The sequence below is a fragment of the Nyctibius grandis genome, chromosome 1 (assembly GCF_013368605.1).
Source record: "Nyctibius grandis isolate bNycGra1 chromosome 1, bNycGra1.pri, whole genome shotgun sequence".
In the NCBI taxonomy this organism is placed as follows: Eukaryota; Metazoa; Chordata; class Aves; order Nyctibiiformes; family Nyctibiidae; genus Nyctibius; species Nyctibius grandis.
In genome coordinates this window covers 121,384,570-121,408,756 of record NC_090658.1, presented here as the reverse complement: position 1 = coordinate 121,408,756, position 24,187 = coordinate 121,384,570, and positions in this window count along the sequence as shown.

Below are 24,187 nucleotides of genomic sequence, written 5' to 3'. Positions count from 1 at the left end.
TCTTTGAAAGTGTTCATGACCATAGTGGAAAAAAAATTAATTCAGTGCAGAGGGCTTCTTTTTTTTTCCCCTGAAGTGAACTGGTTGTTTCAGAATTTCCAGGGAAAAGTAAGCATGGTCTCTTATTCATTGTTTCTCATAAAGAATAAAAATAACTCCACTTCTGGCCATTATCATTCCAGCGAAAGACCTCAGAACCTTTTCAAGCCTGATCCTGTAGCTTTGAAGTCAGTGGGAACAGAATCATAGTCTTAAAACGCAATGTTTTGGCTAGATGTTGTCACACAGTTGCTCACATCTTTGTTATTTTCTATCAGTAAGATTAGTGTTTCATACTTTCTGAAAAGAGATTGCTGTTGGTTTCTGGAGGCCTTTAGAGGTTGGAGGAAGGAATTTCTATCCATATATCTGGCTAGACACTCCTTCCACTGAAATCTGTAAGAAAGTGTGACTTGACTTCAGTAGCTTTAAAACAGGTTTGATATGAATTGTTACTTGTAGCTACTAAAACTATGTCCATACTAGAAAATTAAATGCACTGCAGCTAACCAGCGTAGAAAGGCCTGCATCCATTCTATTGAATCCTAGTGCCCGCAGACACTGAGCAGCCACATCCAAACTGCCTGTTAACAACAGTCTCTGGCCCCAGTTCACTCCAGAAGTGGTTTGGATGGCAATAGCTCGCCTGGGTCAAAACCAGCCAGGTACTATCTGAACCTGCTTGCATTGTAGGCAACAAAGTGGCAGAGCATGTTCCCTTCTACTGTTTAATTTATTAGTGTGCATAACTTCAGGGTTCAATTTATCTACCTTAATGTAGACATCTGAAAGTTCAACATTTAAACCTCTGCTAGTTACCCTGGCTTCCTGTTATACTCAGTGGAAGCAAATCCAGGCCACAATTCATCTGACCTGTCTTGTGTACTTAGCTCAAATAAGATGGATTGCAATCCGGGAATACCCATTTTTTCTTCTGACTATAAAGTGAGTCTGAGGTCACCAGGTCAGACTTAGACCTCTGACTATTAGGCACCTGAGATAAGGTGAGACAGATACCAGCCTAACACATACTAATAAGTTTATCAGCATATCTCTCAGGTTAAGATACACTTTTAAAGACCATGTAGATTAAACTATAGGTTTTTACTCAAGAAAAACAGTGGAAATACTTACTGAGAAGTTTCACTGTCAGAAGACCTAAACTGTTCTCCTCAGAACTGAACAGAGGATGGAAGGGTGAAAAGTTTTTTCTTTGGAGCAGTTATCCAGAACTGTAATATTCTCTCTCATCTCTCCCAGAAGTATGATGTAATTTATCAGCAGTTATGCTGCTTTCATTCTTGTTCTAAGCATGGAGTAATACTCATTTCATTCATTTTTTTTTCAAGTGGGAGCAAGGCTTGAGTGGCTGGGAGGATCTACCTGAAGCTGTAAGATTTCATTTCTCGTCTGTGTCTGGAGGTCTGAGCAGCTGCAGAGAAGGACGAGGTCAGGACTCTGCCCTCCAGCAGCATAATTGAGACAGTTTGGCTTAGGTTTCATTAATAACCCCTCTTCCACTCTGACCTTCAGTCATAATAAATACCTGGGAACCATAGCTGTTGATTACATTTGCAGTTGATGCCAAGTTATATCATTTCTATTACCATTAATGTAAAGAAAATATTTGTGTCTGAAAATAAGTCACAGTGCAGCCTATACCCATTTTTTTGCAACCCTTAGTTCTTGTTACCTTCATTAGATATTTTTCTAATGATAATTAACTGAGAAAACATGACCTAAGTGAAGTTATCAAAGGAGAGCAATTATGGGAACATGTGCCATATTATTCCAATTAGGTAACTGCTCATGGTGGTTTCAATTGGTAACAGCACAAAACTACTGTTCAGCCCACTATTCCCACTGTTACATTGATAAATGATCCCAAAGCTGCCTTTCATTCGACAGGTCTGTTTTTGGACAAGGGCCAGACAAAACAAAATCACAAGATTTATAAGTACCGCAGTGGGAGGGTAAAGAGGATCTGAAGGGCATAAGCCCTACTCTGTCTTCTCAGAACAAAAGCTCAAGAAAAATACTCCTGGTGGACCAAATCCTAAGGACTCCATTCAATCCTTAATCAGCTGTCATTCAGGCAAGCTCTTGCAGCCATTAGTATGGATATATCTGAAGAAATACATAATTGAGGGTCAAATTGTGATCTATGTTTTTTGCTGTGGGAGGACAAGAAAGTCCCAGCCTTGGCGGTACAGTATTTCCCCACAACAGCTTTCCTTATGTATGAATGGGCTTGTGAAACAAGGAGTAGTAAGCAAGTATTGCCATGACTCCATAACTCAATTCAGCTCTGGATCACCGTGAAATGCAGGGGACCAGCATTGTGCATCCCCCTGATGTATAGACAATAAACACTGAAAGAGTTAGTGCTTCCCTGTAGTTCCCCTTCCTCTCTAGGCAGTGGCATAAACGTTAGCAAACGCAGACTGGAGAAAGATTTTTGGGCCATGGACCTTTATGGAATCTGTTGATTGAAATGAAATCAGAAGACTTCGCCCTCCAAAATCTGGTGGAGGACCTTTCATCATCAAATACCACAATCTCAGAAAAAGATGTCTTCAGTAACAGAGTAATATAAAAAAAAAAAAGGTATCTTCTTTGGGAGAATATGGTCTCAAAGGAAAAATAGCAAAGACAAAAAGAAAGGATAGGAAGTTAGCACTATGGTAAGAGGCTAACGGACATGATCTTACAATTAAAGATATTTACCAGAGTAATTTGAACCCCATTATACTTTGGCTCATGGTGCATAAGGAAGAACTGTTTTACATCATCAAAGACAAAAAACAGGTCTATAGGTAAGCTTTAAGAATAATAAACATCCTGAATTCAAGAATAAGTCTGTCAAATGAAGGGATATTGATTTTGGAACAAGGAATATTATGTCAAACAACATTAGTTTAATTGATCTGAATTTAGTTTAAGTACTAAAAGCATTTATATACAAACAGCAAATGAAAATTAACTGCAGCTGAGTCCCTTGATTCTCAGATTATACAATATGCACAAGCAACTGAAAGTTCTTGTAGGAATCCCAGCAGCATGGTCTGGGTTCTATTCCCATAGCATGACTCAATAGAAAAGCAATATGCTTTCTTTCAGAAAACACGAATATTTAAAGCCATGTTTTGACTTTTAAAAATACACAAAACTTTTCCTTTCCCAAAAAGAATTTATAATAAAATGCAGAAAAGATGCTAGAACTATGATCATTGCTAACATGGCTTAGCTCAAATATTTCAGCGTCTGGAATGGGCCATCCAGGAAAAATTCATTCCTTCTGAAACAAAGCCAAAGAGATTTGTTTGCTGTTGTTTTTTTCCTTTTACTCTCACTCAGCTACTTACATTACCTAGCTGTCTTAGATACGTCAGAGTCTGCATTTGTAGGAACTGATGCATAGAACCTTGAGATACTGACCGATACAAAATGTTGCTGTTGTTACCCGTCAGGGAAAATGTCAAGTTCTTTCTATAATTTATTTCATTTTGTTTTGTCTAAAGAACTGATTTTTTCAAAGTGGGAAGACTTTTTATACAACTTTATTATGCTTTCTTTTTTTTTTTCTTTTTGAAATTCTTTGAATTTGCTAAATTAATGAGATTTTAAAGAAGCCATGATAACAGTACAGACTTAATATATGCACATAGGTAAAGAAGTCTAATTGCCACTTACCACTTTTGAGTACCTAAATTACTTATTAAAAAAGGACTAATGTTCTAAAATTATTTGATCTAGTTTGTGAACATGTTGAGATGCTTCAACTGAGAGTTCAAAAAATATAAAACTTTTATAATTCTACTTATAATCATAATATTAATTATATTAGTAATATAACATAATATATCAATATTAATAAAATGCAATTATAACTGTGTTGTTAGTGTACAAAAGAGACTTAATGGTGGAATTCATCTTTCCTAATAAAAGTATCTAAGACTTGTCAGATGAACTGTATGTCTGATTTAGTCATAGATGACTCATTTTGAATGTCTAGAGAATAAATCCTGTCTGCAATGAATGACAGTTTATGGGGTAAAACAAGCTTTCAGACCAAAATCAGTCCTTTTAAATCTCTCTAAATATTTCTTTATATATCTTTTCCTCATACCATTCATGTAATTTCTTATTGTTTTTCTTCCCTCTGCTTTGAAGTCAATGTCAATGCCAAAGAAGTGTAGGCACAAAAATCTTCCCCTAATAATGTAATAAAGGTAATGTAAAAAATGTAGTAATAATTTGTAAAAATATTTTTCACTCATAACACTCATCATCCATATATCACAGTGAAATGTTAGGTGAACATAAAAGGTTTTCATTTTTTACAGAGTAGTGCCAAGTTTACTTCCAAGTCTTATGGTTCAGATTGTGACAAAATATGATCTGTACATCTGCTGAAGAATTTACTGGGGAAATATCTGGGCATTCTACTTCCTAGCTTCTTTCAGAGTTTGTCTTAATAAGTCAGGAGTTCATAGCCTCTTATGAAAGTCTGTTGTGCACCTCACTATAATACTAGTGAACCTTTCTTTCCATTTTTTGACTTGCGAAGGAGCAGTTCACTAGTTTCTCTAATTATTTACAGTTGATCTAGTTCATCCTTGAAATGTGTCTTCTTACAAGCCTAGTGCTTTGGTTAAGACTGACTGGAAGCCCATCGGTTAGCCAAGGAAGTTTGGCCTGCCATATGGAGCAAAACAGGCAAGATCCAGAGGCACAAAGAAACCCAAGCAAGCAAGGACTTGTCACTAAGAGAGGTGCATTAGGAACTTGCTGAATGTTGGTGCTCACTGCTGCTGAGAGGAAAGCAGAAAGAAGCTTGGCAAGTCTCATTTTGCCCATTTAAAAGTTTTGGGACCTCTTACATGTGATTTTTTCTTCTCAGTTCCAGAAAGCATGCTCAAAAATTCATGGGCTAAAGGGTCACTGGGTCACATGTAAGAACTGCTCCTGTACTGAGCCTGTGATGAGCTTGGCAAGGTTCCTAAAATATATCAGAAGTCTAGCTAACAGGGGAAGGGTTACCTCTGTGCACCAGCTTTGGATCAATTCTTCAACTTAATTCAATGGAGTACCAGTTTACATTAGTTGTGCATCCATCTGAAGAGCAAAGAGCTCAGGTAGACTCTGAGATTATGTCTACAGTGACAAATTGAACACTGCTAGGGCCCAGACCCAGGTGCCAGAACTAGATTTTCTTGATTGCTAGGGCAAATTTTGACACACATTTTGTCAGTCTACCTAGCATTCTTCCCAAAAAAATTACCCAGCACAGTTTGGGGATCAAACCATTCACAACAGTCAGTTTTAGTATAACCACTTTGTTTTGAATGACAAGAGATTTCTACAGCATGGATTAGCTAGACTGTGCAAGTTGGCCTCCACACAAGAGAATAAACCCTAGCACTGTTAAATTACCAGTACAGGCATAACTAGCAAGGATGTAGCTACGGTCCAGTGAATTTGTGTTGGAGTTACTGCAATGTCAGGAAACCGGAAAGCCTGGTTGTACTGGTCTTGGTACAAATTCAACATGTCTGACTTTCTCCCTGTCACCACATCATTGCTGTATGTGCAATGCAGGCATCATTCTAGACCTCCAGGTTAATGTTATCACAATGAAAATTAAGTTCTAGCTGATGTCATTTTTTTTCTACAATGTGTAGTGAAGAAACCTGCCAAAAGTCAGGATAGTAACTAAGTATGAATTACTGTACGGGATCCATGCTCTTATTTGTCATTTTGCTGAGGAAAGTTTGGCACTGTGAATTTGATTGCCATAAGCAAAGTGTTCCTTTATAGGGCCTCCTGCAGACAGCAACAGGGGTGGCAGAGAAACCACTTGGCAAGAGAAATACCTTTCAGTCTCTGAAAAAACTGATTCCACAGAGGTTGGCTTATTTACATTCCTTTTCCTGGAGAGAAAAGAATGCCAGAGACAGGCAGGGAATGAAAGTCACATAAGTGCCCAGGATAGATCATGCCATGCTGCGCAATCATGCAGAATAAGCATGTCAAACTTCTTAATACATGTGTCTATAGATGACCTGTGAAATGGTTTAGTCAGAGTAGCTGTAACCTTAAAAAATATTTCTTTAGCTTGAAGATAATAAGATTAAGGAGGTATCTTCACTGAAATAATTTAAACATTTTTACAACCAACCTGTCCAACCCAGTGGCCTCTTTGTTTCTCTAATGCAATATTCTTTTCCTGCATTTTGAGTGTGAGATAGATAGGTATAGCTATTTATGAAACTGTGCTGGAGGTTGGGACAAACCTCATCAGAGCTGGTAAGTGTAAGAACAGCCCCTTATTCAGAAGTATATCAGTGGAGCCAAACAGCTGAAATGATAATCACCTAAATTATAAGTACACACAATGCCATACTGGCAGTAAAAGGGATTCACTTTGGATTAATAGCATACATAAGGACAGAGATTAGAAGAACTGACTGCTGCTGTGTGTAAAACAGAGATGGTACACAAAACAAGAAGCAAAGGAGCAAAGAAGCCAAAGAAGCCATAGATGCACAGACCTGAGACGAAAATTCGAACTAGGTGAAAATAACCAGAGCACCTATATGTTTGCATGTACATATGCTCAAGGCTAAAGCTGTCAAGAAAAATGTGTGGGGTTTTTTTTTAAATGACCTTGTCAGCTAAGGAAGTAAGATAATTCTTCTAAGGGCAGAGAATTTAATTTCAAGCTTCTTCAGTACTCACGTCCACAGACTTGTACAGATAACGCAGAGTCCTAGTAGGCTTTACTTTCCTTCTGTCCTTCCAAGGACACAAAAGAAACAGGGTTTCCTCATGCTAAGTAAAAGGGATGTTCTTTTTCTTGCATGAAAGTCCATTTTTGTGCCAGAATGTGAAGTTTCATTAAAATCTGACTTTATATTTGCCCATATCTAGCTGGTTCATTTATGTTTAGAGAAAAAAAGAAGAATTTGGATAATAAACAGAAAGGAATGTTTCATTTTAAATGATTTTTCATTTCTAAATGAATGTTATCTGATGTAATAAAAAAGTTGAAGCAAAATATCACTGTGTTATCAAAACACAACATTTCAACTGACTCAAACCACTTTTGTTATGGCTGCTTTCAAGCAGATTGAAATGAAAGCATATTTCGAATGGAAAAATTTGCAAAACTTAGATTTCCAGATTCCTGCTCTATTTACAGTGATAAATGATCCATCTTCAGCAAATAGGGACTCATAGATGATCTGCATAGCCATGACTGCAAGATGTGCAATTTGCATAACATTCAGATTTTCCATCTCTCCCTTTTTGATTTGTGCAGTAACAATGAATCCACAGAAAAACTGTTACAGGTCTTTTGCTTTCTGAATCATACCTAGGGACCTTAGCAGAGACTCCAACTCAGATCTTTCTGTCCAGAGAAATCCTTCTGCTTAATCTTCTAACAGTATAGCTGTGACCTTTATATTTCAACGGAATTGTCTTTGCTTTGCAATGCCCTGTTAGGTAGGATGCAAGAGATTTCAAAACCATACATGAATATGGATAGCAAATAAACATTCAATAGCAACAATAGTCTTCAATCAACATCACGATGCCATTATGCCCTGAGAAGCCAAATACATGGCCTGAACTGCTTACAGAGAAATTTATGCTGACCCCAAAGTCTGGAGATAGCCAAAGACCCAGACGAACTCACTTCTGGTAAAGTGCTGCTCCTGTAAAAGCAAAATACACCCCCACACGCATGCACATGCACGCTCACATATATAACAACATCTCAAATCTCATACAAAAAGATCTGATCTTTCCAACAAAGAAAGCCAGTGCAGTGCCTGGAGTTTCTCTTTTCTCCCAGGTCCTTTCCAATAATATTTGGCTCAAGTTCAGCATGTTACAGGGCTCCTAAGCCTCTTTCCCAGATATATCTGTCTTGTCTCTCTGGGTAAAAGAAACTTATTTCTGGCTCTCTGTCAAGCTCCCTACAACCTTATATTACCAAACAACAATGTTGAAGGCAGGAATGCATACTTTTGCTTTGATTTCCACAGAGAATCATAATTCTTCTCTGCTTCTTTCTCCCCTCCTCCCCTCCCCTTTAGGTGACAGATGGCTCTCTAGAAGTCACCCATCTCTTCATTTTGACCTTCTGTTCACCTCCTCCATTTTTTTCCTCTGCCCTGGCAAATTCCAATTTGGGTAATTATTCTGTCTACAGTACGTAAAATTCTTTCTTTTGTTGCAGTCAAAGATAATATCCCTCTCCTATGTTCTTAAATGTAATGCTATGCCTTGATAAATCATTACTGTGGTTTACCCCAAAAGGGAAAGAGTAAGTGATTGAGGACTGATATCTTTTTATAAAGTCATTCCAGTGTTTAGAGATCCTTTGGGTTGAGTAGTGTTATATTATTAGTCCTTAATCCCTAGATGATTTGCATTACAAGTATTATTCTCTGTATTGTACAGCTTTTTAAATGGTTCCTATTTATTAAAATGAATTAACACTAAAAATATGCAAAACTTTGCCCATGGAAAAATGAAAATAGCCATAGCTTTGGCAATGTTTTAGCAAACTGAAATTCTAGCTGTTCTAAACACAGCACTGAAGAGACATGAAATCCAAACTGTGAAATTTTCCTCTTTTTGTCCCTAAGCATGCACTTAGACCCATATATTTCTATTTTTATTACAAAGAAAGATTTACAGACTACAAAAGAAGATGTAATGGCTGCTTTTTTCATCTTTCATCTTCAGAAAGGACAAATACCTTTTCTGAAAACTTGAGTCCATCTTAAATAGTATTTCTCTTATTATGCACATCAAGTCATCAAGTCATGCCTTGGGTTGAAACACTTTGTAGATGAGGACAGCTGTTTGCTATGAAGGACCCATTGTTATTTTTGAAACAGATGCTTTGATTTGTTAGAAAGAACTAATATGTGCTGATTTTAGCCCAAATCCAGTATGACACACAAGCATGTGCTTAAATCTATCGTTACTCGGAAAAGCACTTATACATATGTTAAAAATTAAGAATATGCTTAAGTGCTTTGCTTAATGGAGATGATCTTGAGCACATATTTAAGTGCACTGTTGAATCAAGGCCAGAATGCCCAACCTTAGTTATTGTGAAGTTTGCTATCTTTTTACTACTTTAAGAAGTTCAAACAACATAGCAATGCTTTATTTCATGTCCTTTGCAAAGGAGGCAATTGCACACTTGACAAGGAGAAAGAGTTCATTGCATCTTGCAAGCCAAGTAGTGAGGAGGAAGGGAAAGCCTGCATAAAATTATCAGACTCCTCTCACTGGTAAGCATGTGAGATGTGATTCCATCTGTGGCTGCTTTTAAACAGCTATGAATCTGTTTCAGATCTCAGCTGGCTCTTTAGAGCGCAAGGGTTCCTACTTTTTCCCTGCTTCATGATCTGATGATGGACCAAACGTCATTTGTCACACAGACTGCAGCTAATGTGCCGGTCCAATTGCATTCCTCTTTGCAGAAGGTATATAGCAGAGAAGAAGATGTCACTCTCACTTTTCATGTGAAGATATCATACATCATCTGCTTCCATGACGATTTGGTCAAACGCTCTGCCTGATGGTTTGACAATTTCTTACTTGGTAAAAACTGTCAGATTACATATAATTTTTTTATTTTTTTGGTAAGGTTTCTGCTGTATTATTCCCTGTGAAAGCCATCCAGAGCCAATGAGACTGTTCTGGGAATACCTGGATGGATAGTTTTCTTCTGCTTATTAGATTCTGTAGGTTTGGGTTTTTTTTCACTTGTTTGCAGTATGTATGGTATGAGACTCTCATGTTGTAAATTTCCAAACACAATACATAAGAAAAGATGGACGATTTTTGCAATTTTAACAGCTCTTAAAAGTGAGAGAGTATTGACAAATTATAGTCAAATCTTCTTTAATTTCCTTTACATATGGACTTGAACACTTGGACTACTCTGAAACGAATAGCTAGACCAAAATTTTGGTGATTTAATTTCTTGGTTTTAGGGAGAAAACTTCACTTTTCAATGTACATTTGCCATTGGAAAAATATCAATGAAAATCTGACATGTGACATATCCTGCCCCAGCTATGTCTTCAGATCACATCGGCTTGTTTCACCAAGATAAACTATTTTCCGTTGTTATCAGCAGAAAGACAATGAGTCTATGGGGGAGCAAGATGGACTCCATTCTGCTTTGTGTGTCGTCAAAGATGCCAGTGATATTCTGATTACTGAACTTTTCTATTAATTCCTATGATGAAAGGGCCAGAAGAAAGAACAAAGCTTGTCTCTCATGTTTCAGCTTGAGTTTGCAGTGTTGGCTGTCAGAAATATCATCTTTTGAAGTTCTTACTGTCATCTATACACATTCACGAACAAAAGTAAAATTGCCATTTAACTAATGGAAAACGTATTCTGATAATTTTTCACATTGCCTCATATTCATTGTATGTTCTGTTCTGCGGTTTCTTCTAATATCCTCATCTTTACTCATATTTTGGTAATAATATACATCAGGATTTTTATTAATACATTATGAAAATCAGAGAAAAAAAGAAAAATGTAACAATAACGATCAATTACATTTAATAGATTGATGATGGAAATACACATTCAGAACTCAAATTCACTACAAAGCCATGCTCAAAATATTTTAAAGCTGTGGATTCACTACAAAAAAACCTGCTTCTGTAGTCGCCAGAAAAAACCTCGCAGTGGTAGTGTTTAAAAACATCAAAGAACCAGTCGTCTTCTTCCCTACCTCTTTAAAAGAAGGGATTAGTTGAGAGGCAGTTCAAAGTGCAAGCCAGCACTGTTTCAGGGAACTTCAGAATTTGGAGCAGGTGTTATTACCATATGTGCTAGTAATACATCCAGTAGCAGTGCAAGTCATCCTGGCTTAAAGGAGAAGGAAACCTGACTCAGTATTCCCAGCAGATCTCCCAGACAATGAATCACAGGTTGAGGAATCAGAAGATATGGACAGGAAGAAATAGAAATACTTTATGAGGGTTACCATGACGATAAAAGAAAGGAAATCATGCTTCAAACAATTCACCAAAGCAAGTAAAAAAAGTCAGAGGTTTCTTATTTGTTAGAAAAAAAAAAGGATTCTTAGCTAAATTCACACAGTGGATATGTTTTCATGATAGAATTTATAGAAGACTGACACCAGTATTGGTGTATACAGGTCATATTTCTCAAGCCATAAAGCTGTAAGGAAAATGACAGTGTCCTCCCAAGCACTGTAGTTACTTAAGTGTTATTACAGACACCTAAGGTCATACTTCCCATAATTCTTTCTGCAGTGAAATGGGCTACTCTCTGACGCTTTCCTGGTGAATGACTAGAGAATTTGTCTGTACCAAGCCAATTTGGGGAGTTACGGGTGGGTACTAGAAGACGTCCAGCCTTTTAATGCTTGTTGTTAACCCTCTTTGAGAGTGAGCAGTTAGCTCTTTTCCATGCGGAAAAGAAATACCAATATTAGCCCCACAGTTCCAGCCAGTCTGCCCAAGTCTAAAGCACAAACCATTTCAAATTCAAAAGGCTATGGACAGAAGGGGGTTTGGGCCCCAGCTAACGTGCAATGTTATATGCAAATATCGCTCAGATTTCATACAGAAGATTATTCTATTCAGTAGTATAAACCATGAATAACAGGCCTGGAATCTGACCTTTTAAAAATATAAGCAAAGGAATTGTTCCACTTTCTCTGCTCTGTGCAGCTTCACAGATAAAAAGCACAGTCACTCCCAACTTCTTCCCTTATTAATTTAATATCACAGTTACTGCTGTGATACTTGGCTAAAAAGTCAAGACAAACCTTCAGCCTACCCTTACCAAAAAGGCATCAAAATCACAGTTTCAGCGCACATAAAGCAGTGCTCAGTGAACTGTTTTGTACTCGAAGCAGAATAGGAAAGGCCAGACAGAGTTTTGTAATGCCTACTCAAAAGAAGAGAAATTCCTCTTGCAAAAGAGTAAGTACGGAGATATGTTTCATTCTTTTCATCTCTTCACCAAGGAAGTAGAGGGAGGCTGGAGAAGAAATGATAACTTTGTGTTCAGCTGCATCACTCATCACACTTTGTGCCACAGCATGCACTGTGAATCACTACAATTTTTTTTTTCAGTTAGGGACTGGAATTGTCTTCAGAAACTGGACATCTTAATATTGCTTGTTTATTCATTGCAGAGGAAGTCATAGTCCAACCTTACTGTCTATACAATCTCAGGACAATTGTGTTATTTGCTCTCTGGAACATGGCATCTTGCAGTGTCAGGGGATGCGGGAAAGGCTGAGGTGCTCAATGCCTTCTTTGCCTCAGTCTTTAATGTCAGGACCGGTTGTCCTCAGGACACTCGGCCACCAGAGCTTGAAGTTAGGGACGGGGGGCTGTGTGAACCTCCCGTAATCCAGGAGGATACGGTTAGTGACCTGCTGTGCCAGTTGGACACCCACAAGGCTATGGGCCCGGATGGGATTCACCCTAGAGTAATGAAGGAACTGGCAAATGAACTTGCCAAACCACTCTCGATTATCTACCGGCAGTCCTGGTTAACTGGAGAAGTTCCAGCTGACTGGAAATTAGCAAATGTAACGCCCATCTACAAGAAGGGTCGAAAGGACGATCCAGGGAACTATAGTCCTGTCAGCTTGACCTCGGTGCCAGGCAAGGTGATGGAACAGATCGTCCTGAGTGCCATTACACAGCACATGCAGGACAATCGGGGCATCGGGGCCAGCCAACATGGATTCATGAAAGGCAGGTCCTGCTTGACCAACCTGGTCTCCTTCTATGACCAAGTGACCCGCTTAGTAGATGAGGGCAGGGCTGTGGATGTAGTCTATCTAGACTTCAGTAAGGCATTTGACACTGTCTCCCACAGCATCCTCCTAGACAAATTGGCTGCCCGGGGCTTGGATGGGTGGACTCTTCAATAGGTTAAAAACTGTCTGGAAGGCCGAGCCCAGAGAGTGGTGGTGAGTGGGGCAAAGTCCAACTGGCGGCCGGTCACTAGTGGTGTTCTCCAGGGCTCAGTTCTGGGGCCAGTGCTGTTCAATATCTTTATAGATGATCTAGATGTAGGGATTGAGTGCACCCTCAGTAAATTTGTAGATGACACGAAGCTGGGTGGGAGTGTCGATCTGCTGGAGGGTAGGAAGGCCCTACAGAGGAATCTGGACAGGTTAGATAGATGGGCCGAGACCAATGGCATGAGGTTCAACAAGAGCAAGTGCCAGGTCTAACACTTCAGCCACAACAACCCCATGCAGCTCTACAGGCTGGGGGAAGAGTGGTTAGAAAGCGGCCCGGTGGAAAGAGACCTGGAGGTGCTGATCGACAGCTGGCTAAACATGAGGCAGCAGTGTGCCCAGGTGGCCAAGAAGGCCAATGGCATCCTGGCCTCTGTTAGGAATAGTGTAGCCAGCCGGTCTAAGGAAGTGATCGTTCCTCTGTACTCAGCACTGGTGAGGCCGCACCTTGACTACTGTGTCCAGTTCTGGGCCCCACACTTCAAGAAAGATGTTGAAGTGTTGGAGCGAGTCCAGAGGAGGGCGACCAAGCTGGTGAAGGGTCTGGAGGGTCTGACCTACGAGGAACGGCTGAGGGAGCTGGGGTTGTTTAGCCTGGAGAAGAGAAGGCTCCGAGGTGACCTTATTGCAGTCTACAACTACCTGAAGGGAGGTTGTAGCAGAGTGGGAGATGGCCTTTTCTCCCAGGCAGCTAGGGATAGGACAAGAGGACATAGCCTCAAGCTTCGCCAGGGGAGGTTCAGGTTGGACATTAGGAAGCATTTCTTCTCAGAAAGGGTCATTAGACATTGGAATGGGCTGCCCAGGGAGGTGATAGAGTCACCATCTCTGGATGTGTTTAAGAAAAGACTGGACATGACACTTAGTGCCATGGTCTAGTTGACATGGTAGTGTCAGGGCAATGGTTGGACTCGATGATCTCAGAGGTCTCTTCCAACCTGATTGATTCTGTGATCTCCAACCACCAAATGCTGTAGATTGAATTTCGCGATAGGACTGCTGCTAGATAAATATTACCAGTGTGAGCCCACTGAGCAGTGGCCCACAGTGTCATGAGTCATATGTTATTGCTGAGAAGCCCATGCATCTACACAGTGTAGAGTAGCACCATACAGAGAGTCTGTCCTACATTCTGGGAAGCTTGGCCGAGCTTATCACATTTCACTAAGCTCTGTGCTAAAGTTCTAAATCGCTTTCTGCCTTGAGATCGTATCCTGACAGCTGAGAAAGGAGTTAGTTTGCAATTTTCTCACCCAACTGGATAGACTATAGTCTTTCAGTGGGATACAGCTTACATAATTTTAATGTTAATATTGTAGATAACTGTATGTGAGTCAGTCACCATAGATTGCCTTCATTGCCCATGAAAATAAGTCAGCAATTTTGGAACACAATTCATCTGGCCTATTTTAAATGTCTTGTGAGCTGACTCACACCCCAGAAATGCCTGTTTTTCTCATTGATGAAAAAGGAGCTTAGGACAACTATTTGAGAAAGAAAAAAACCCCCTATATTATAGATATCTCTAGCCAGTCAGATGAATCTTGTGCAGGGAGACTAACAAGTCACAGAGCAGGCAGGCAAGACTTAAGCCAAATTTATTCAATATTTCTTACCCTGATCCACTGAGAAATTGTTCTGCCATCCACTCAGGACAAAGCAAATGAATACAGTACATCTGCTTTCCAAGTGTGAACACCGAAATATGGCACTGGCTACAGGAACGACGATGTCCACAAAAGATTACTCATAGCTCAGGTTTAGACAAAACCTTTCCCTCTAGCTTGCCTTGTCAGAGTCTACTCATTCAGGTCTGCATTACGCCTTACCTTTCTGTCTGTCCAAAGACATATTCAGAAAAAGTTATGCAAGTTTTTTTAGGAAACCAGAAACCGTATTTTCTCCTTGTGACTGAACAAAATTGGAATTTCTTAGTGATCTACTCAAACCAGTGTAAATCAAGAATAATTACATCAAAACTGATGGAGATAACCTACTAGGAAGTGAGAAACTGGGCCTACTGTTCTAAAAATAACAGCAAAGCTTACGTTACATGAATGACAGAATGATGCAATTTGGTTCTATTGAAATGATGTGGTCTTTTTTATGTAACAGAGAGAAACAGCATTGTAGCTGAACTGTTGAATAAAAGTTTTCACTTAACTTACAGTACATTTTACTGTCATCAAAAAAGCATTTGGGAATAATAGTTTCCAATGAGTCTCTGGTGAAATTTTGGGATAATAAACTTTTATATTGTAATATTTATGATCCTAATAAACTACTACAATATTAAAATAAAAGATACAAACTCTGAGGTCAAAACTACAATTTGTTGTAAGGCAAAACAATTTTGAATAATAAACCACTATTGAAATCTAAGATCACTTCCAATAATTTAATAAGTAATCCCCTTGGTGATATATCCCGGATATTAAACTGGTTTAACTCACTTGGACCAGCTGTTTTAAATTGATACATAACATTCTGCCAAATGATAATATAAAAAAAAAAGCATGAAATGCCATGGTAACCATTTAAGTTCTGATTTTTACCTTCGTTGCCTACCACAAAGTGATAACAAATCAGGGATCAATTAATTAATTCATTACTGTTAATAGCAGTGAATGACAAGTATAAAGATATTACTTCATTTATTAGCTCATCTATAGCACTGTTGGATAAGATGGCAGTTGACCAGATGCAAGTGGTTGATCGGATAACATATCTCACAGCTCCCAATCCAGCTAATACGTGCCAAAGCAGTTAGTGCTTTTTTCACCAAAAGCATCCAGCTGCAGAATATCAGTGTTTCCACAATGAAGTCAGTGTAGCATTTACTTATAAAACTAATTCAAATGATATTGTGTGAGTCTGAGAGGAAAAACATTTTCAAAAGGCTCTGTCATGTGCAACCAAAAATACTCCATACATGTATCTTTCATTATATTTCAAAGACACTTGTGTTAGACTAGTCAATCATTAGAGGAGATGACAATTTATCCATTAGTTGTTCCATATGAACATTTGCTGATACACCAAGTTCAAACTTTTCAGTCCTATGTGTGGTACATGAAGGAAACTGCCCTTTAATAAACACTTTAGAAAGATCATGAGCCAAAGCTAAAACCATGCTGTATTTATCCTTGATATCAAAGATATTCAGTGTCTACGGTTTGCCTTATGGCTGGGTGAGGAAGTTCCCCACCCACTGCAAATGAACTTGTGAAACCTACAATTTATTGGAAAATGGAAAAATACTGTTCTAAGGTAGGGTAGAAGACCTTGCTCAAGAACAGGGCTTTGAAGTGCATGGAAATGCAAGTAACAGTCACCACAACTGACTAGAAACTCATGCGGTCTGGCTCCTAGAGCAGGTGTTAATGCTCTTGGATTAGTCTCTCCTTTTCTGGTCAAGAAATCACACATTTTGCTGGTCTTGTAATAGAACAGGCTGCAACCACTACAATGTGGAACCACATCCCACAGAATCTGTTGCACTTAAGAGTTATGTTGGCTTGAGGTCTATAAAAACGACAGTTTTATTTACACAGTTGTTCCATTATGCCTCACTGAAGGGAACAGAGAGAGATTGCTTAACATGCCTCTCATTTGTTTATTTGTTTTTCTTTATTGGATAGAAGTAGAACTCAGGAAATAACTGATGTAACTGACAGCACTGACTTGAAGAAGGTATGATGGCAAACACCGACAGTTCTGCCTGGGAGTAGTGAATGGCAGGTTCTCTGGCAACCCACCAAATCCTTTTTCAAACAAGTGCCCTCTGTGGGTGGGGAAAGATGACCAAGAATATTTCCATTTGTGAAAGAATTGTGGTCTAACCTCAGATCAACAGACCTAATCAGCACTAATCCAAGCAAGCGCTTAGCCCCAGTGCAAACAAGCACAGATTGCATTAGTTTGGGAGCTGTCTCAGGAAAGTCAGTTATGGAAATACAAAATGCAGGTCTACCCTCCACATTTGTGACTGGCATTAATGGAAATGGCAGTTTACTCTCAGATTAAAGATAGGTTGGGTTGGGAGGACATAACAATTTCATAAGAATCACCCCTTGATTTTTTATTGTCAAACCCTTAGTGGTGTCAAATACTCTGTAGAGGTCAGGAAAGAATGATATAGAATTGTCAGTGCTCCTAAAAGTTTGTGCTGGCTCATTAGAGTGCAGCTTGTGGACTAAAGTGATCACAAAGAAGAAATATATCTTTGCCACTCATTGAGAGATGTCAAATACCTTGTGAATTCTGCAGCCATTGACATAACTGAGGCTGTGTGCTGAAACAGCCCTGCCTAGTCAGATTGGTGGAATGACACAGAATCACAGAATCACAGAATCAACCAGGTTGGAAGAGACCTCAGGGATCATCGAGTCCAACCGTTACCCTGACACCACCCTGTCAACTAGACCATGGCACTAAGTGCCATGTCCAGTCTTTTCTTAAACACATCCAGAGATGGTGACTCCACCACCTCCCTGGGCAGCCCATTCCAGTGTCTAATGACCCTTTCTGAAAAGAAATTCTTCCTAATGTCCAACCTGAACCTCCCCTGGCGAAGCTTGAGGCTATGTCCTCTTGTCCTATCGCTAGTTGCCCGGGAGAAAAGGCCAACTCCCACTTCACTACAACCTCCCTTCACGTAGTTGTAGACTGCAATAAGGTTACCTCGGAGCCTCCTCTTCTCCAGGCTAAACAACCCCAGCTCCCTCAGCCATTCCTCGTAGGTCAGACCCTCCAGACCCTTCACCAGCTTGGTTGCCCTCCTCTGGCCTCGCTCCAACACTTCAACTTCTTTCTTGAAGTGCGGGGCCCAGAACTGGACACAGTACTCAAGGTGCGGCCTCACCAGTGCCAAGTACAGAGGGACGATCACTTCCCTAGACCGGCTGGCTACACTATTCCTAATAGAGGCCAGGATGCCATTGGCCTTCTTGGCCACCTGGGCACACTGCTGGCTCATGTTTAGCCGGCTGTCGATCAGCACCCCCAGGTCTCTTTCTGCCGGGCCGCTTTCTAACCACTCTTCCCCCAGCCTGTAGAGCTGCATGGGGTTGTTGTGGCCAAAGTGTAAGACCCAGCACTTGTTCTTGTTGAACCTCATGCCGTTGGTCTCGGTCCATCTATCTAACCTGTCCAAATCCCTCTGTAGGGCCTTCCTACCCTCCAGCAGATCGACACTCCCACCCAACAATGGAACAGCAATAGCATCTCTTCCAAATATCGTATTTGTGATTTTCCTCTTTAATTATAGTTGACTGAGTCAGGGTAAGACACTGGTGCAAATGTAAAACCCGTCAATTTAGAAAGTAACATCTTTGTATCTGATCCTCATCTGACATAGTTGGGGAACATCGCTATGACGATAACAAAGTTGTACCTCTCTACTCCAAGCCCTAAAGCAGCTGGATTTCTCCATTTCTGTAATTTAGACAATATGACTAAATGTTCTAGAAGTAGCAGTTAGGATTTCCTTTTTTTGTAAAGCACCAAACACTCTGAGGGGCTCAGGAATAATTCTCAAGTATTGTTTCAATGTGTTTGAAAGTGTTTGAATTCACTCACTATTCTCAGCTATACAGGAACACACACACACATGCATACACAAACAGCTCTTGAAGGAAATCAGAGCATCTGAAGGAAAAGGTTTACTTTACTCTGGGTGATCTCAGCTACATTATTTACACACAAAAATCTCTTAGAGGGAACCATAAAAACACATGAAAGTGCAGTGACTTTCTTGTGCCCCTCTCTCCCAAGCTCTACAACAGATTTTGCAGTTTATCTTCTCTTCCTGGTCAGTCTCTTACAGATCTGGTAAAAAAACACAGTACATGAAAACTGAAACTTTTCAGGAAAAAAAGTTAAATATTTTGGTTTAGAAACTGATTCTTCTCTGCTGAGTTTTTTGCATATTTTTATAGAATCTTTCAGCCCTCTCTCTTTTTTCTCTGTAAGGGATTCCCTTAGGAGATGTATACACATATGAACACGGCAATGGTATCAGACCCTGTACTTTGTGGGCTTCATGCTTTGGAAGCATTAAACTAATCTAAACCACCATCTTTCCAGTTTGCTCCTCTCCTGAGCAGGAAGCAAGGCTGTTTGTAGAATGACCAAGCACCTACAGTAGGTGCAGTCCTTCAGAAGTGTGCTAAGAAGATCTACATATGGGACCTGCCACAGCAAGGAAGCATTGGATCTAGCTGTGTATGTTTAGTCACAAAATTGGAGCAGGGCAGGACAACTTGCCATGTTTGCTAAAACCTGCCCTGCGCACTACCACTCGTACATAAGAAATCAGGACTTGGGAGACTAAATTTCTGTTCAACCACAGGTTTCCTACGTAGCCCTGAATACATTGCCCCACCCCTCCACACCTCGGGTTTTTGCCGATAACTTTGGATTCTTTAATAGGAAATAAGTACCTGACATTCATGACAGGGTAGCAGCGTGACGTTATGAAAATGAGGATTGCACAAGCAGTTCAAGCAGAAAGACGGTACACTCTCCAGCTTGTTTTCTGGGCTACCAGTGGATACAGTGCATGCAAAATGGTAAGGCACACCTGCACTTCAGTTCCTATGTGAGACACCTACACTTGGTGTTTGGGTTTTAAACACTGGCTGGATACTGGTTATTCACAGAAATTCATGCTCAGGAAGAGGTGGAAACATGAGTCAGGACCAGTCATCCAGCAGATGCGGGAGGAAGTCTGAATATCTTGTTGTAATAACCTCTTTGCAATTTCTCGTAGCCACTATCTTCCTTGTCAGATGGAGGGGAGGAAGGGAAAATCATTGCTTCATTATATAAATCAAAAGAGTGCCTTTTATTAACATATCTTGTCTTACTCAACTGACAGTAGATCCACAATCTGGCCTGAATTTGGAATAATAATACATTTTCTTTCCTCTTTAGCATTATCTCTACCTCTGTCTCTTAGGCACTTGCCCTGCTTGACATGTCTTCTCCAGGGTGCACCTACTGAAAGTTAACATTTCATATTGCAAAAATATGCAAGACTCTTATTCTGGCTTGTATCTTCATCATAGCATGACATTTGTATTGGCTGCTGTGCTTTCAAATTTCTGAATTACCCTTGAGTGTGCTTTGGCTATTTCCATCATTTTAAGGCCTCCCTTTTCCTTATGAGCTCACCTGGAAAATGGCAATAAAGCTTACAAGCTTCAGGGGGCTTGTTTACCAAAGTTCACTGCAGCTCTAGCTGTTTTTAAGAGAGCTTATCACTTTATCAGACATAAAGGATTGTTTTAATTCTGTATGCCTAAATATATGTGGCTAAATGAACAAAACAGTTTGGTTTGTGCAATATCTATTGAGGACAGTGTCTGTTAAAATACTGGTGACAAAAAACTCAATCATTTTAGTTGCTGTTTCTAAAATATCTTACTCATTCCAACAAAATAAATTCTTTATCTTGCTATGTGGAAGCTTCAGCTTGGAAGAAGAAGGTTGGAAGATCAGTTCAAACAGCAATAAACCACCAGAATCTTAAAAATTAAATACATAGTAGTTCATCTAAAGATGTTACCTGTGACAGTTTTGTTCTTTGTTATGTTAAATACAGCCTTTTAATGTTGGATACAGGCGAATTACTCTCTAGACCAAAGATGGTCTCTCTAAACCGAAGGATGGTGGCAACCTGGAGACAAGAAATCATGATCTGCCCTCTTCTAAGAAGATAAACAAATAAAATTCCCAATTAGTCACATAGTTTGTGCTTTAAAAGGACGTAATTTCCAAAAGGTGAGGAATGTTATGAGCAAAATTCCTGGAAAGTGAAATGTAAGCAGAGAACTTTGAATGAAACTTAGACATGCTTTTAGAAGAGTTTATTAGATGGCTAAACCCCCACGATTTCACAATCAAGAAAGAACAAACCTTGGGTAAAAGCCCAACCTCATTTTGTGGAAATTGGGAATACAAAAGCAATGTATAACACATGAAAACAGACAGAATTGGCAGATTTATTTAGCAGTATGAATGAGAAATTCTGAACAAAAGAAAAGAATTAATATGAGAAACTAAAAACATGGAAAAATAATTATTGTCTTTAAGAAAAAGAGAAAGAACTTTAAATTTTTTATTAAAAAGACAAAAATATGCTAGAAGTGATATAATCTTGTTGTTAGATAAGGATGTTAAATCTGTTAATAATGATAGAGAAAAAGGATAAATATTCAGTAAATATTGCTTTTAAAACTGAGAAAAAAACAGGATCATTTAATCCCATCACATGAGGATGATTAAGATCATTCCAGTCCTTCCGATACCAAGAAGGATTTTAGACAAAAACTGTTAAATATTTTTAAATCAGGAGATCAGATAGCTTGAATCCAAGAGTTCTCAGCAGCTTCCCAAGCAGGCAGCTGAATCATTAATGTTACTTTTGAATAAATCTTGAAATACTGGAGAAATTCCAGAGGACTAGGAGACTGCAAATGCTGTGCCAATATCCAAAAAGGTTAAATTAGGCAAGTTACTGGACATCAATTCCAGCCAAAATAATGCAAAAGCTGGTAAAGGAATAAATTGATACGATTAAGAACTGGCTGACAGTTACCAAAGGTAACCATGGGGCACACTTCTACCTCTAGTGCCAGATCTTGAGGATTACCTGAAGGGTAACCACATCCAATACAAAACATTCCTAAAATATTGGCAAAAGGCAGTTGTGAATGACACAAAAACTGGAGGAAGAGAATATAATGATACACAAAATTAGCTGACAGGTGAGACAATTTCAACTAACCAGTTTAATACAGCCAGACTTCTGCAGCTGTTCTAAGATGGATCTTAAGAGACAAGCAACAGAGCACAAGTTCCTAATGTAATTCTGAAAAAAACTCATATATGAACCTTTTATTGTATAAACTGAGTAACAAATACAAGCAGGGTGATGATTTCACCTCCGTACGCAATATTGATGAGATTGATACTAGAATTTTGCATACACAGCTGGTGTCCATATTTAGGGGAAAAAAAGTTGAAAATTGGAAAGGATGCAGAAAGGACCTTAAAAATCATTTCAGGATGGAGAAAATGCCTTACAGGGGGGCACTGGAAATACTCAATCTGTTTAGATTATAGTAGATTTAAGGGTGGCTTGATTATGTATGCATGTACATTCATTAGGAAAAACACTGAACACTGAAAGGACCTTTAAACCAAAGAAAAAAGGCCTAAAGAAAATCAATGGGTACAAGCTAAAACCAGATAAGTTTAGTTTGGAAAAAAGGCACATTTTTCATCAGTGAAGGAGATTAGGCAGAAAAAGCAGCTACAAAGGAAAGTAGTGAATTCTCCTTCTCTTCATACTAATATCGGCTGCATTTCAGAAAGATGTGCTTTAGCCAAACAAAAGCTATTCTTTAGTCAGAGATTTTTGCTCAGTTTAATATATTAAATTGCCTATTTATTCCTTCTGAACTTAAACACTTTATATAGGATTCAACTCATTTAAATTTAGTTGTCTACAGTGTAGACATCTGAACCTCAGGTAGCCTGTCTAAGATTAACAGACACTTTGGGGACTGGATTCATCATTTTAGAAACCTACACTGGGTTGAGATTAATCCTGAAAAGTGCCTGTTTCTCTCTACTATAAAGGAGATGCTGTAAAGGGAACAAAAAGAGGCTATAAAGGGAATTTTAATAACTTGCTCTCATGTAGACATTTCCACTGAAAATGCATGCATTCAGTCAGATGAATCGCACCTAGGTTTTGTGTCTGAGTGTCAGGAAGGCATTTTGACAAACGTTCCTGAGCAGTAAATCTAGTTTAGCAGGAAAGGCAGTACCTGGATTTCTGCTAGGATTAGGTGAGGTAGAGGTTTATGGTATTTCTTCTGTGCCTAATGTGTAGCTGTTTAAACACATTTATTTAGATTTTGTCTTCCATCTGTTTCAGGCTCAAACATATTTTAAAATCTAATAATAAGAATTTATGCTTTCCCTATGTTTTAAAAAGAGATTTTCAAAAGGGAATTAAAGATGAGAAGTTGAATATCTTATTTGCTAAAGGTCCAACTTTTCATCGCCACCCAGTAATCCAGCCCTGTGGGAGGACACAGAACAAAATGATATCCAGTGTGAAATAAGATCTCGCTGTGATTCTGAATTTTGGGATGTTTTCCTATTTGCTTTGAACTCCACATTAAAATAAAGCAGAATAAGTATTCCTAACAACAGAAGAAAACTTGAGAATTAAATAAGTCACAGCTCTTAATGGACAACAAGCCTTAGTCGCTGGGAGCAGGCACACGAACACACACAGAGTTAAAGGGCCTGTGAAGTTTGAGGGTTTTTGTGTTTGGAAATAAGCAAGATCTCCCACACCAGAGCCCTGGTCAACTTTTTACACAAACAACATGGCTTGAAGTCAAGGGAAGATTTGCCTCAGGAAGGACTAGAGGGTTGGATTCAATGTACTGTTCATTATGGCTATTTTCCTTCTCTTTACGAGCCACCTGGGAATCTATCGCCCTGTTTCAACTGACATGAACTATTTTGTTTCAACATTATTTTTTACTGTTCTAGCCTGCATGTTTTATTGATGTTGATTATAATTTGGTTGCTCACCAACTTAAATTGAAAGGAAAAGCTGCAATCCAAATCCATTTCTGTATAGTGATTTAAGAACAGCTAACATGTACGATGTTTGGACCAAACTTTCTCATTAAATGGTTATTACTGAAATTTTTATTTTTGTTAAGAAACCTTTTAATACCAAAGCACATTTCACCTATATATATTTTAAAGTGTATAATGCTTCTTCTAGATAGACTAATTATTTAAATGAGAACATTATACAAGCAATGAAAATTTTTAAGGACTTAAAAGAGGCACTTGTGGAGCATCTAAAATGGTAAGGTTTAGTTTGGACATTATACATTAACTGTGTGCAATCATTCATGTTATAGATATATGTCACTTACAATGTCTATTTATCCTTACTGAAAATAGTGAAAAGATTAACACACTTAAAATAATAATAGAAATCTTTTCTCCCTAAAAATCACTTCATTTGTGGAACTCCTTGCTACA